Below are 12,869 nucleotides of genomic sequence, written 5' to 3' on the forward strand. Positions count from 1 at the left end.
GCTGGAAATGATTATGTGTTTTCCTTTCAGAAAGTGTTCTACTCTCCTTTAGTTTTTTGTGTTAAGTTAGGTACTGGGTTGTATTTTTTTTTTTTTTTTTTTGCCAGTCTGGGCTTGAGCTCAGGGCCTGAGCACTGTCCTTGGACTTTCTCAAGGCTAGAGCTCTACCACTTGACCCTCAGCACCACTTCTGACTTTTTTCTATGTATGTGGTACTGAGGAATCGAACCCCTGGTCTTTGTGCATGCTAGGCAAGTACTCTTACCACTAAGCTAAACTCCCGGCCCATTGGGTTGTATTTTTTTCTTTTTTCTTTTTCTTTTGCCTGTTCTGGGTCTGGGCACTGTCCCTCAGCTTCTTTTTTGTCCAAGGCTAACATTCTACCACTTGAGCTACAGCACTCCTTAAGCTTTTTCTGTTTATATGATACTGAGGAATCAAACCCAAGGTTTCTTGCATGCTAGGGAAGCACTGTATCACTAAGCCACATTTCCCAGCCTTGGATTATATTTTTGAAGTGATAAGTACCTTAGAATAGTAATGGTGCTCTTTAGCATTTTGTTAAGTATCTAAATGAAACCTGTAGAGATGCTCCCATAATTATATTAAATCTAAGTAAATGTCCATTAATAATATTAGCTAATTAGATTGTCTTAATTAGATTTTTAAAGTTTTATTGCTGCAATTTAATAAAGGAGCAGGTTTTCCATGGTTATTCCTATTAATAGAGTCCTTTAGTTCACTCATTTTATATCTACCCCCCCAGTCCTGGGACTTGAACTCAGTGCCTGAGTATTGCCCTTGGCTCTTCTCAAGGTTACAACTCTACCGCTTGAGCAACAGCACCACTTCTGTCTTTTTTGTATGTATGTAATACCAAGGAATCAAACCCGGGTCTCTGGACATGCTAGGCAAGCACTCTACCACTAGGCTAAACTCCTGGCCCTATATATTATTTTTACTTTCTTTCTCTTCTTTTCTTTTGCTAGTCCTTGGACTTGAACTCAGGGCCTGGGCACTGTCCTTGGACACTTTTTTGCTCAACACTAGTACTCTTATCACTGAGCCACAGTGCCACTTCCAACTTTTCCTGTGTATGTGGAACTGAAGAATTAACCTAGGGCTTAGTGCATGATAGGCAAGTACTCTAACAATAAGCCATATTCCTGGCCCTCTCATCGTATATTTAAAATTGGAAAAATTTCTGAATACTTTGTGGCTGTACTTTGTAAATGTTTGTACGAACTGTTTTTTGTTTTTGTTTTTTTTCCCCCATCGTGGGCTTTCATAAGAGTCAAGCTGAAAGGTGATTTGGAGGGTTTCATGGCGAGCTCCTCCTCTGGTTCTCCCGCACTGGCCCAGGGAGGCTGTTCATGTTCTCTTCAGGCCTCTCCACCTGCCAGCCTCCCCTCGGCTGCTCCTCCAGGACCCAGGGACTGGCCGTGTGGGCTCGGTGGGGAAGTCGTGGCGCTGTGCTGCAGTGGCAGGCCAGGGACTCCTCACTTGAAAGGCAGGGTTCTCCTGGAACTTCTGTGCAGAGTGCCCAGAGTAGCGCTGGAAGCTGCCCAGCAGTATGTGATAAAAGTTCCTCTGAGGCTTTAAACTGCTCTGGTGAGTTTATAAAGCAGTGATGGGAAAAAAGAATTTCCTCATGCCACCCCTGTGTTCTTTCTCTGCTTTTTTACCACGTGCTGTGAGATTTTTTTCCCAGTCAGGATTTTATACGAGTTGTGTCGACTTTGGTCTGATATTCAGCCATGCGTCATGAGGTGACAGGGACACATTCAGAGAAGTGAATCATGAGCTGATTTTGTCCTGATGAGAACATGGCCGAGTACTTTGTGAGAAGGCTCGGGCACTAGGCCATGTCATTTCAGGGACCGTGGTCCTCTTGGCAGTCTCTTATTGACCAGAATACCATTATTCCTCCTAAAGTATGGGTCGGAAGATTGTGGGATTTCCTTTCAAATTCCTGTGAGCTCCGTCCCACTCCCAGGCCCTCAGGACTGTCTTTTCCAGTCCTTGTGGCTGGAGCCTTGCACTGCCTATGAAAGCAAAAGATGGCCAGTAGGGAATGACTTAGGGAGGTTTGGATCCCAACTCCCCTGCTTAGCCTGAGACTGAGCTCCTCTGTGCCTCGCCCTCCCTGTCTGGTCAATGCGGAGATGATACTGAGGAAGGCGTGGGGTGGGAGTGGCTGTCTTCTGTGAACACAATCTCAGCAGCAGTGCCTTTCACCTGCAGATACAGAACTGACTAAGTACAGTGAATTGAGTGGTCAGAGCTGGGCAGCGACCCTGGGGATGGCAGGAGCCCAGAGCCAGGGGTGGGAAGTCTGAAGACTTCCCGGAGGAGAGGATTGGAGAGTGTCAGGCTAGTGGAGGGGAAGGGAAAGCGGGGGTTTTCCCATGATATCCGCAGGGTATCCGTTGCTCCCATCTCATGTTAGTGCAGTAAGGGAATGACTGTTAGAGGCCTTAATTGGTGTGTTTGTTCATCCAGTTTTTCGTGCTTGATCATGGTCAGTCTGGGCCCTCGATACAGTAGAGAGGCAGTGTGGCAGAAGGTGTGTCCTTGCAGGAACTGCTCCCCAGGACCACTAGAAGCCAGCCTGCTGTGATCATGTATGGGATAGCCTGGGACATGCCTGCTGCCACCTTCAGATTCTACACCTCCTTTCAGTCCCCTTGTGCCTTGGGCATGCATGCCAGGTGTGTATCAGTTGTGCGTGTGCAGAGCTGCTATGAGGTCGTGCCCCAGACAAGCAGAAGAGAAGCTGTGCATTGTTGCTGAGGACCCACTGGTACATCCTGAAAATGATGTTTTCCCTACCCCCCCTCCCAGCTCCCCTCCCCCTCCCACATTCCAGGCCCGACAGGAAGGACATGAATTTCCTTCACTCCCATCAAGTGTGCCTTCCACGTATATGATCTGGCCCTAACTCCTGACTGGATTCCTCAGAGGAGCTCTAGCCCCGCTTCCCGTGTTGTGCTGGCCCTGTCTGTAGTACTTGTCCTCACTCTTCTCTAGCTATCTCACTAGAGGACCTGCAACCATTAACTTACATATCCTTTTACACAGAACAAGTGGCTGGTGCTTATTCATGCATGCATGCATGCATGAATGAATGAATGTCACTTAGTGAATGTGCTGCTCTTTCAGAAGTCCTTATGAATCTGATAGGTTTAATATTTCAGGTGCTCTGATTGCATAATGGTTTTTCTTTTTACCATCATGGGAAGGTAGCTGGGTGTCTAGGTGGTTGCTGCCTACTCCTGAGCTAGCCCTGCTTGCTGTGCTTGCGTCTTTCTTGTACTGAAGACTGTGGTTTACTCCTAAGAGCTCTCAGCAGGGGATGTGAAGCTGAAGTTAAGCAGTTGTGCAGGGAGTGCTTGAGCATTGATGAGTGTGTGTCACAACGCACATTACATCCATTTCAGCATTCTCATCCAGTACAACCAGCTGTCACCACCATCTTCCAGTAAAAACCACAAACCAGTCAACCTGTGGGAAACATTGGAAATCCAGAAATATCCCCAGGAGTTGATAACATTTTAAAAAGATCCTTAAAAAAATCTTTGTGATTCCAAAGGCATCTTCCTCGGCTCGGGAGTCTCTCGTCTGTGCTGTTGCTCCTAAGGTTAGTAGCTTTCAGAAAGACTGCAATGCAGCGGTTACCAAAGTCTCTGTAAATATGGAAACCGCCCGTGGTGGAGTCTTTGCTCCCCTTCACTGCTGCCTGGGATCTGAAGGAGACGCAGAGGGAGGCAGCACTGCCCTGGACCTGCGGTTCGGCAGTCAGATGTAGGCTAGCTGTCGGGTGAGAGCATAGCCTTGCCCGGCCGCCCTGAGGTCCCGGTGCAGGGGCTTTCCTGTGCGTTGAGGATGGCTGTGCATTTGGTGCTCAGTAATGTTTTCATTTCTCTGTTCAGATGGCGGATTATACAAAGGTAAGGGACTTTAAAAATTACGCATGTATTTTACATGTTCAGGAATATTCCAGGTCAGAGAAGTCTGATTAAATAGGTTCCTTCTAGGCATAAGAAATGACACTTTATTTTTGTTGTTTTAGTAATAATTGTGATGTTTGAAGGATTATCTTATTTAGTGGGGTCCGTGTCCTCTAAATGGATTAGTAAAGGTGTTCTTTGAAGAGGGCTTTGTTTTGTTGTTTTCTTTGTCTTTTCACACAGAATTATATTTCAGTGCTATAGATGTAAATTTTAATGTATTTGTTTCTTTTAAACAGTGACAATTTTCATTAATCTGGTGGGGAACATTTTATTTTTATAAGTTTCAACTATATGGTAATGGATGAGAATGTCCAGCTCCCATAGTGCTTATTATGCTTCCAGCTGAGCATTTTATCAGATGTGGGTTCCCCCAGCCTGTTTGGGGTTAGCGGGGTACCACCTCCAGTTGGTCCTTTTTGTTTATCTAAGAGGGAGGCAAAGAGTCTGAACTTAGATTTATTTTGCTATGAATTGGTGGCCCCAAACTATATTAAATGCATTATGGGTAGTAATTCTACATGTCCAATGCCAAAAAATACAATGTCAAGGTTACCATGGCAACTGCAGGAATTTTGAAAAGCCTGTGAATGGGTTCTGAACCTTCTGGCATTTCAAGTGAGATTTTCCAGCTGAAAGCCTGCATTCATGATTAGTATAAATAAATTCAACTATTCACAGGAGGCACATCCTTTCTCTTTGCTTATCAGAGTTGGCCATTCAGCTCAGTTTTTTCCTCTGATGACACCTTGACTCTTGGTTTCTCTAGCAGACTGTGGTTGAGAGATGGTTTTTGAGCTTCAGATTGGGGCTGGCATGTCTGTGCCTCTATAAGGCTGGCACAAGGGATTGTTTGTAGCCCTATGCTGCTGTGGTTCTGGTGGAGCTTTCTGTCCATCTGAAGGGCTGCTCTCCAAGGAGCACACCCAGAGCTCCAGAGACCCTTGCTTTCTGGGAGGCAGCTCTGCCTGTTAGTGTCTAGGATGCCATTCACCACTGGCTTAGGGAAGGGAGACTCAAATTAGGAAGAACATGTTTTAGTGACATTTCTTAGTATAACTAATATACACTAAAAAAAAGGTAGAAAAATAAAACAAGGGTAGTTATCAGCAAGAGTAGGGAGAGTGAATAAGGTGAAATAGTTTATATGCATTTAAGAAAAGAGAACAGTGAAACCACTGAAATTATTTTAAGAAAGGGGATAAGGGGAATAAGTGGAAGAGGTGCAGTTGATAAGAGTACATTGTAGCAAATATCATGTAACCCTTTTACTAATTACAATAAAAAAATGTGAAAAAAAAGAGTACATTGTAATCATGGAAATGTCACAGTGAACTTGCCTTTGTACAATTAATGTATGCTAATAGGCAAAAATCCTTTAAAATGTGTTAAAACATCAAACAAGTCAGGCACTGGTGGCTCATGCTTATAATTCTAGCTCAGGAGGCTGAATCTGAGGATTGTGGTTTGAAGCTAGCTCAAGCTCCTCCCATTGAGACACAGGAGGTTGAGATCTGACTGAGGATTGTGATTTGAAGCCAGCCTGGGCAGGAAAAGCTGTGTGATTCTTTTCTTTTTTTTTGGCCAGTTCTGGGACTTGAACTCAGGGCCCAAGTACACTCCTTGGGCTTTCTCAAGGCAAGCACTCTACCACTTGAGTCACAGCACCACTTTCAGCTTTTTCTGTTTATGTGGTACTAGGAATCAGACCCAGAGCTTCATGTATGCTAGACAGCACTCTACCAGTAGGCCCCAGTTGTGAGATTCTCATCTCCAGTTAACTACTGAAAAGCCAGAAGTGGAGCTGTGGCTCAAGTGCTTTAAGTACTTTAAGGCAAAAAGCGCAGGGGTGGTCCTCATACCCTGAGTTCAAGCCCCAGGACCGGTGTGTGAATGAATACATACACATGCACATCTACACATATACACAAATACAGAAAACAAACCATGAAAATAATGAACAAGGGCTTACTGTTTTCATTATCAAAAGATTGTTCTCTGTCTGTTGCTTAGTTTCTTTGAAATAAATTCCCACTGGACACTTAAACTTCATTGACATTACCAAATTGGAACTTATTTTTAGGAGGCCTGAGGGCAGAAACCTGAAACTACAAGAATGGCTGTCAAGGTGGTGATTCCTAAGAGAGTACTTGGCCAGTCTGGGACATTTTCACACTTACATGGAATTCTTGCTGGTTCTAGATTTTGAACTCAGGGCCTGGGAGCTGTCCCTGAGAGTTTTTTTCTTTTTCTTTTTCTTTTTTTAAATAATGGTTTCCTTCATTTGTCATAATCAGAAGAAACCTTGGGTTCTACTAGCAGAGATCTGTAATAGAGCAAAATCTTGATACATAAGGCCATATAGTATGAAGCTAATTGAAAGGACCTCCAGGATATTGAAACAAAAGCCATATAACGAATGATTGTTGTCCTTAATGTACTATGTTATATCTCATCTCCTTTGCTGTCCCTTGGGTATCTCATATTGTTCCAATATCTCACTTTGTTATCTGATATATTGAATTTATTTGTATTTGGTTATTTGAAATTTGATAGGGAAGGGGGGAAAACCAAGACGGGTAGGGGGTGAGGGGGAGGGTAATGGGTACCAAGACATGTGAAAGGGTATCAGTGTATGTGAATTAATGCACAAATATCATGTAACCCTTTTATTAATTACAATAAAAAATATTTAAAAAAATAAAAATACAAGGTTCTTGCTCTGTCATTTGAACCATGGCTCCACTTCTGACTTTTTGGTGCTTAATTGGAGATAACAGTGTCATAGACTTTCTTGTTCAAGCTGGCTTTGAACTATACTCCTCAGATTCAACTGCCTGATTAGCTAGGCAGCGTGAGGCACTGGTGATAGTTCATTCTTTTTGTTGGTCAGGACTCAAGCTCATATTGTTAAACTTGAAAGTAGACTAGTCGTTCAGGTCTGTATCAGTAGGCATGTTATTGTCACTTATAGGCTTTGTTGATGGGGCTGGGAGCTTGGCCAAGTGGTAGAGTGCTTGCCTAGCATGCACAAAGCCCTGGGTTTGATTTTTCAATACCACACACCCAGAAAAAGCCAGAAGTGGTGCTGTGGTTCAAATGGTAGAGCTCTACCCTGAGAAAGCTCAAGGACAGTGCCCGGCCCTGAATTCAAGCTCCAGTGCTGGCAAACTTTTTTAAAAAGGATCTTTGTCTAGGTTAGGTTCAGTGACTCATGCCTATAATTAGAGCTGCTTGAGAAAAGGAGATAAAAAGGATCTGGTCAGGCTAACCTGGGCAAAAAGTGAGACATTCTCAAATAAGCTGGCGTTGGTATGGTGTGGTAGGTAGGAAGATTGAGGTCCAAGGTCAGCTCTGGGCAAAAATGTAAGGTCCTATTTTTAAGATATCTAAAGTAAAATAAGGGCTCTGTGTGGGACTTAAAGCAGTGGAGGAGCTCCTTACTGCCAGGTGGAAGGCTGTGAGTTCAAATTCTGGTATTATATATAAATAAAAGGTCTTTTTGTTTACTCTTATCTCTTTATTTTACAGATGAAGAAACTGAGGCCCAAAGAAGTTATGCCACTTGGTTAAGATCCCAAAGGAAGTCAGAACTAGATTAAGGATCAGAAGCCTGGCTCCTGGTTCTCTAGTTTGCTGAGGATCACTTTGCTGTCAGACAAGGTTGGCCCTTCGTTCATTATTTTTGCTTTTCTTTTGTCAGAAACAGGCCTGTCATAACAGACCTCTGACTTAGAGCTCTCTAATTTAGAATTTTGTTCTTCTTTCGTTGATTGTTTATCAAGCTTTTATTTGGTATGATGGAGATACAGGGAAGAGAAGGTGAGGACCATGACTTCTGCCCTTTAGGACACTTGCTCAGAATGGGAGGACCCTGTACACCAGAGTGTGGTCTTCCTGTCTGTGTACCCTGTACTCTGTGGAGAAGCCACAGTGCCCAGCAGTCCCTTTGGGAAAACCCAATTCATCACCTATTAAGTCAAGGTCATGATACTGTACAAATCACAACTGGCTTATTGTAAGTTAGCTTACAAGTGTTTGGAATGCTAATTAATTTTCTAGCTAAATTCTGGTTAACCCTGGTTTGCCAGTATTTAGAGGAGAAGAAGAAGATGATGATGATGATGATGATGATGATGATGATGATACCTTAATGAGTCATGGGGCTTGAACTCAGGGCCTGGCCTAGGCACTGTTCTTGAGCTTTTTATTTTTGGCCAGTCCTGGCTTGAACTCAGGGCCTGGGTTCTGTCCTTGAGCATTCTCACGGCTAGCACTCTGTCACTTGAGCCATAGCCCCACTTCCAGCTTTTTCTGTATATGAGGTACCAAGGAATGGAACCCAGGGCTTTATGCATGCAAGCACTCTACCACTAGTTCACATTCCCAGCCCATCCTTGAGCTTTTCGTTCAGTACTGGCGCTCTGCCTCTTTGAGCCTCAGATACTTCTGGTTTTGTGGTGGCTAAATGGAAATAATTGTTCATAGACTTTTCTGCCTGGGTTGGCATCAAACCTTGATCCTCAGATCTCAGCCTCCTGAGTCGCTAGGATGACAGGCGTGAGCCACCGTGTCCGACTCCACAACATCTCTTATGCTACACGTTCTTATGTGGGATTTTAAGGACTAAATGGAATTCCTGTTCCTCTTCTGTGAACCTAGGCTGGGATTGTGACCTGCCTCACCCTTATAGGGAGAGAAGGTCGTTGTGTAACTTCTGGGTTAGGTCTTGAGTGGGATACAGATTTTGCTTGGTTTCTCCTTTTGGGATATTTGCTGTAGGGAAAACCAGCTACTGTTTGTCTAGAAGTTTGTCTAGCTCACATAGGAAGACCATGTGGGAAAGCTTGCAGTCAGCAGCAACCAGATAATTATAGTACAGCATACCTTCAGCCCTCAAGCATGAATTCAGGTCTAAGATGGAACCTGCTAAGCTGAAGGTTGAAGGTAGCTTTGGCTGCAACATTTCTGGAGCATTGGTTACATGAATTATGCATTTATGTTTAGGCTTAGGTAGATGTGAACTTTAAACTGGGTTTTTGCTAATAAAGATGTGAGGAAAAAAAGAAGAATTCTTATACTGTTGGAAATGTAAATTAGCCTGGCCACAAAGGAAATCAGTATTCAAGTTGCTCAACAAATAAAACTAACCTATGATCCTTCTGTGCTACTCCTGGGCATATATCCAAAGGAATCAAAGTTAGTAGCGATACCTGTACACCAAATTAGCCTATGTTATGGATTAGATAAACAGTATAGTATTAATTAACCATTAAGAAGAATGTTGTTATACATTTACAGGAAAAATGGATAGAAATGGAGAGAGTCCTGTTAAGAGAAGTAAGTTAGCTGGGCATGCTGGCTGACACCTGTCACCCTAGCTGCTCAGGAGGCTGAGATCTGAGGATCACCGTTCAAAGCCAGCCCGGGCACAAAAGCCAGTGAGACTCTTATCTGCAATTAACCACTAGAAAACTGGAAGTGGTGCTATGGTTCAAGGGGTAGAGTGGTAGCCTTGAGCTGAAGAGCTTAGGGATTGTGCCCAGGCCCAGAGTTCAAGCCCCACCAAAAAAAAAAAAAAAACAAAAAACAGAGAATAGTAAGTCAGACCCAAAGATGAAGATAGGAGGCTGGGTGCCAGTGTCTCACTGCTGCTCAGGAGGCTGAGCTCTGAGGACTACAGTTCAAAGTCAGCACAGACAGAAAAGTCCCCATGAGACTTACCTCCAATTTTCCCAACCAGAAGTGGACCAGGAGTTTGGTTAAGTGGTAGAGTGCTTGCCTAGCACGTGTGAAAACTCAGGTTTAGTTCCTTAGTACCACATACATAGAAAAAGCCGGAAGTGGTGCTGTGGGCTCAAGCGGTGGAGTTCTAGCTTTGAAAAAGCCCAAGGACAGTGCCTAGGCCCTGAGTTTAAGCCCCATGAGTGGCAAAAACAAAACCCCCCAAAACAAGTAGGGTAGTGGCTCAAGAGATAGATTGCCAGACTTGGGCATAAAGAGGCGGATGTTTTCTTTCATATCTGGGATCTAGGTCCAAAAACAAGCAAAAAGATAAGAAAAAAGAAAAAGGATCACTATTTGGGGGACAAAAGCAAAGTGGTAAATATGTTCAAATACATTATATGAAAATACAATATTGAAACCCATTATTCGTTTGGGGGGAAAAGAAAGCAAACCAAACACCTGGGTTTTCATGAGGGGCAGAGGGGTATCGTGGGGATTTGATTGGCAGAGGCTGTGCTGCTGGCAATAAGGTCATCTCTAGCAGATTTCCCCACCAGGAGAATGGAATACAGCACATTGGCTGAGTTCAAGTGTGTAACGTGCCTACCCACTCTTCCCTTGCTTTTCATTCATGTGCTTAACACTTCTGCCAGCCTTCCCCTGGGCACGCACTCTTTCCTACCCACTCATGTACATACAGAGATGATATCATGGGTAGAAGCAATGGCACAGTCCTATTGCTGTACAAAGGGCCAGATGTTTGGGGCAGTTCTGTGTCTCTGCATTGTGAGGCACATTCTAATATTAGAATCATGTGACATACTAGAAATGAATTTAATAGCATAATCTCATTAAAATGGTTCTTTGGCGTAGAAAAGGAAAAATTACATTAGTTGAAAGAGGACAATATCTTGATTTACCAAGAAAAAGAAAGCTAATGTCAATTAAAAATGACAGTTTGGTCAGGTGCCAATGACCATGCCTATAACCCTAGCTACTCAGGGGGCTAGCTAGTAGTAGAACTGCAGCTCAAATGGCAGCGTGCTAACCCTGAGCAAAAAAACTCAGAGACAGTATCCAGGCCCTGAATACAAGCCTGAGGACCAGCACAACAAAATGTGAAGGGTGTGGCTCAAGTAGTAGAACGCCAGCTTTGAGCAACAGAAAAGGCTAGGCATGAGTGTAAGACCAGAGCCAGGAGCATATAGCCTAGTGGTAGAGTGCTCGTCTAGCATGCATGAATCCCTAGGTTTAGTTCCTTGGCACCACATACATAGAAAAACATGAGCCTTGAGCAAAGCATGTCCAAGGACAGTGCCCAGCCCCTAGCTCAAGCCCCAGGACTGGCCAAAAAAAAAAAAAAAGCAAGACCCTGAAGTCAATTTTCAAGGTTTCAAAAATAATTAATGGGATTTAAGCAAATTTTTACACGATGTGAAAAAAATTTGTACTTAGTCACAAAAATAGTATCTTCCTTGAATCAGAAATGGCCTTGGTTCCATGAAGGATGCTCTCCAGGCACAGTTGAGGTGATGGTGATATCCTATGTGAGTCCCAGAGCCAGGCGCGAAGAGGCGCGTCAGTGCTGAGACCAAAGATGAGAAAAGACGGTGTGTTTTTAACATGGGACATACACATCTGTTAAGCATTGGTATTTGGGGATTGTGTGTGTGAGTGTGTGCTTGCGTGCAGAGTGCACACTGGTCCTAGAGTTCTAACTCTGGCCTTAGACACTGTCCCTGAATTCTTTTTTTATTTTTTATTTTTTGGTTCAAGGCTAGCACTCAACCACTTGACCCATAGCACCACTTTTCGCCTTTTCTGTGATTAATTGGAGAGAAGAGTCTCACGGACTTTCCTACCTGGACTGGCTTTGAACTAAGAGCTTCAGATCTCAGCCTCCTGAGTACCTAGGCTTACAGGTGTGAGCCGCCAGCAGCTAGTGGTATTTGGGGATTTTGAGGTATGTATCTTACATCCTGCTATGGAATTGGATAATGGTGTTGGGTTTGAATTTATAGGGTTCAGCTGTGGCTGACACCATGCTCCGTCATCATGAAAGAAGTGCTGACCTCTGGGGATCTAGGTTTCAGTCCTGGTGACTCTGGCTTTGGGCAAATTGGTAAATACCATCCTGGTTACCCAGCAGTTATTTTAAGATCATTGAGAGGCACACAGAAGAAATTTGATGTAATGGCATAATTGATTCTTACAGCACAGTTCATTGGGCATTCTTTTGTTGATGTCCAAATCAGATGTAGTAAAGATGTTGTTGGTCATGGGGCTTGGACTCTGGGCCTGGCACTGACCCTGAGCCCTACCCTTGGGCCTGAGTGTTGTCTCTGAGCTCTTTAACCGAAGGCTGCCGCCCTACCCTTGAGCCATAGCTCTGCTTCCAGGTTTCTAGGGGTTGGTTGGAGATAAGAGTCTCACTGGCTTTTGTGCATGGGTTGGCTTTGAACCAAGATCCTTAGATCTCAGCCTCCTGATTCGCAGGGATTACTGGCATAAGCCACTGTGCATGGGCTCAGGGTCTGAATCTTTGTGTTCCAGCTTCCTCAGTTACCTGATGGACCAAGACAAAAAGGAATAAATTAAGAATAGTTGCAACTTGTGATGAAATACTTTCTGTGTATTAGTTTTATTTCAGGTGCTGAGGATGCAGACACCTGAGTGAGATACATTTCTTGTCAGAAGGTTTGGGAGGGTGGGAAGAGAAAGCAAGGGGAGCACAGCCCCCGTCAGCAGAGGTATCATGGGTGTCCTAATAGCCAGGGCGGGAGGAGACCAGAGCAGTTTCACTGGGTAGAAGGAGTTCCAGGAAAGTGTAATTCCACAGTCAGGAACAGGTGCTGGGCCAGATTGCATTTGTGACCAATGCTTGCTTTATAGATGCATGCAGTGAGTGAAACCCAGAGAGGCATGTGGCAGCTAGTAGACAATGCCACAGCCAGAAGGTCCTAGTGGAGCTCAGGAGCAAACCCAGGCACAGACAGACAGGGCATGGCAGAGATGCTGGAGGATATGCCCACATTCAGAGGCCAGGTTGAGAAGCATTCTTTGTAAATTTTTTTTTTTTTTTGCCAGTCCTGGGCTTGGGCTCAGGGCCTGAGCATTGTCCCTGGATTTTCT

At 44.1% G+C, this 12,869-nt stretch overlaps 1 protein-coding gene across 9 annotated transcripts in view; it reads left to right on the forward strand.

Moving 5' to 3' along the window:
- Positions 1–12,869, forward strand: part of Traf3 (TNF receptor associated factor 3) — a 93,918-nt gene that overhangs the window by 33,430 nt on the left and 47,619 nt on the right. For 6 of the 9 annotated variants that reach the window (XM_090344876.1, XM_090344884.1, XM_090344880.1 and 3 more), the window contains 2 exons: positions 7,542–7,673; positions 11,514–11,700. The gene's annotated coding sequence lies outside the window, so the exon portion shown is untranslated. Of the gene's footprint in view, positions 1–7,541; positions 7,674–11,245; positions 11,348–11,513; positions 11,701–12,869 lie in introns of those variants that run through there. The other 3 variants (XM_090344882.1, XM_090344883.1, XM_090344881.1) reach the window with 2 other exon arrangements.

Source organism: Megascapheus bottae, chromosome 14, assembly GCF_031878675.1.
Source record: "Megascapheus bottae isolate mThoBot1 chromosome 14, mThoBot2.hap1, whole genome shotgun sequence".
Taxonomy (NCBI): domain Eukaryota; kingdom Metazoa; phylum Chordata; class Mammalia; order Rodentia; family Geomyidae; genus Megascapheus; species Megascapheus bottae.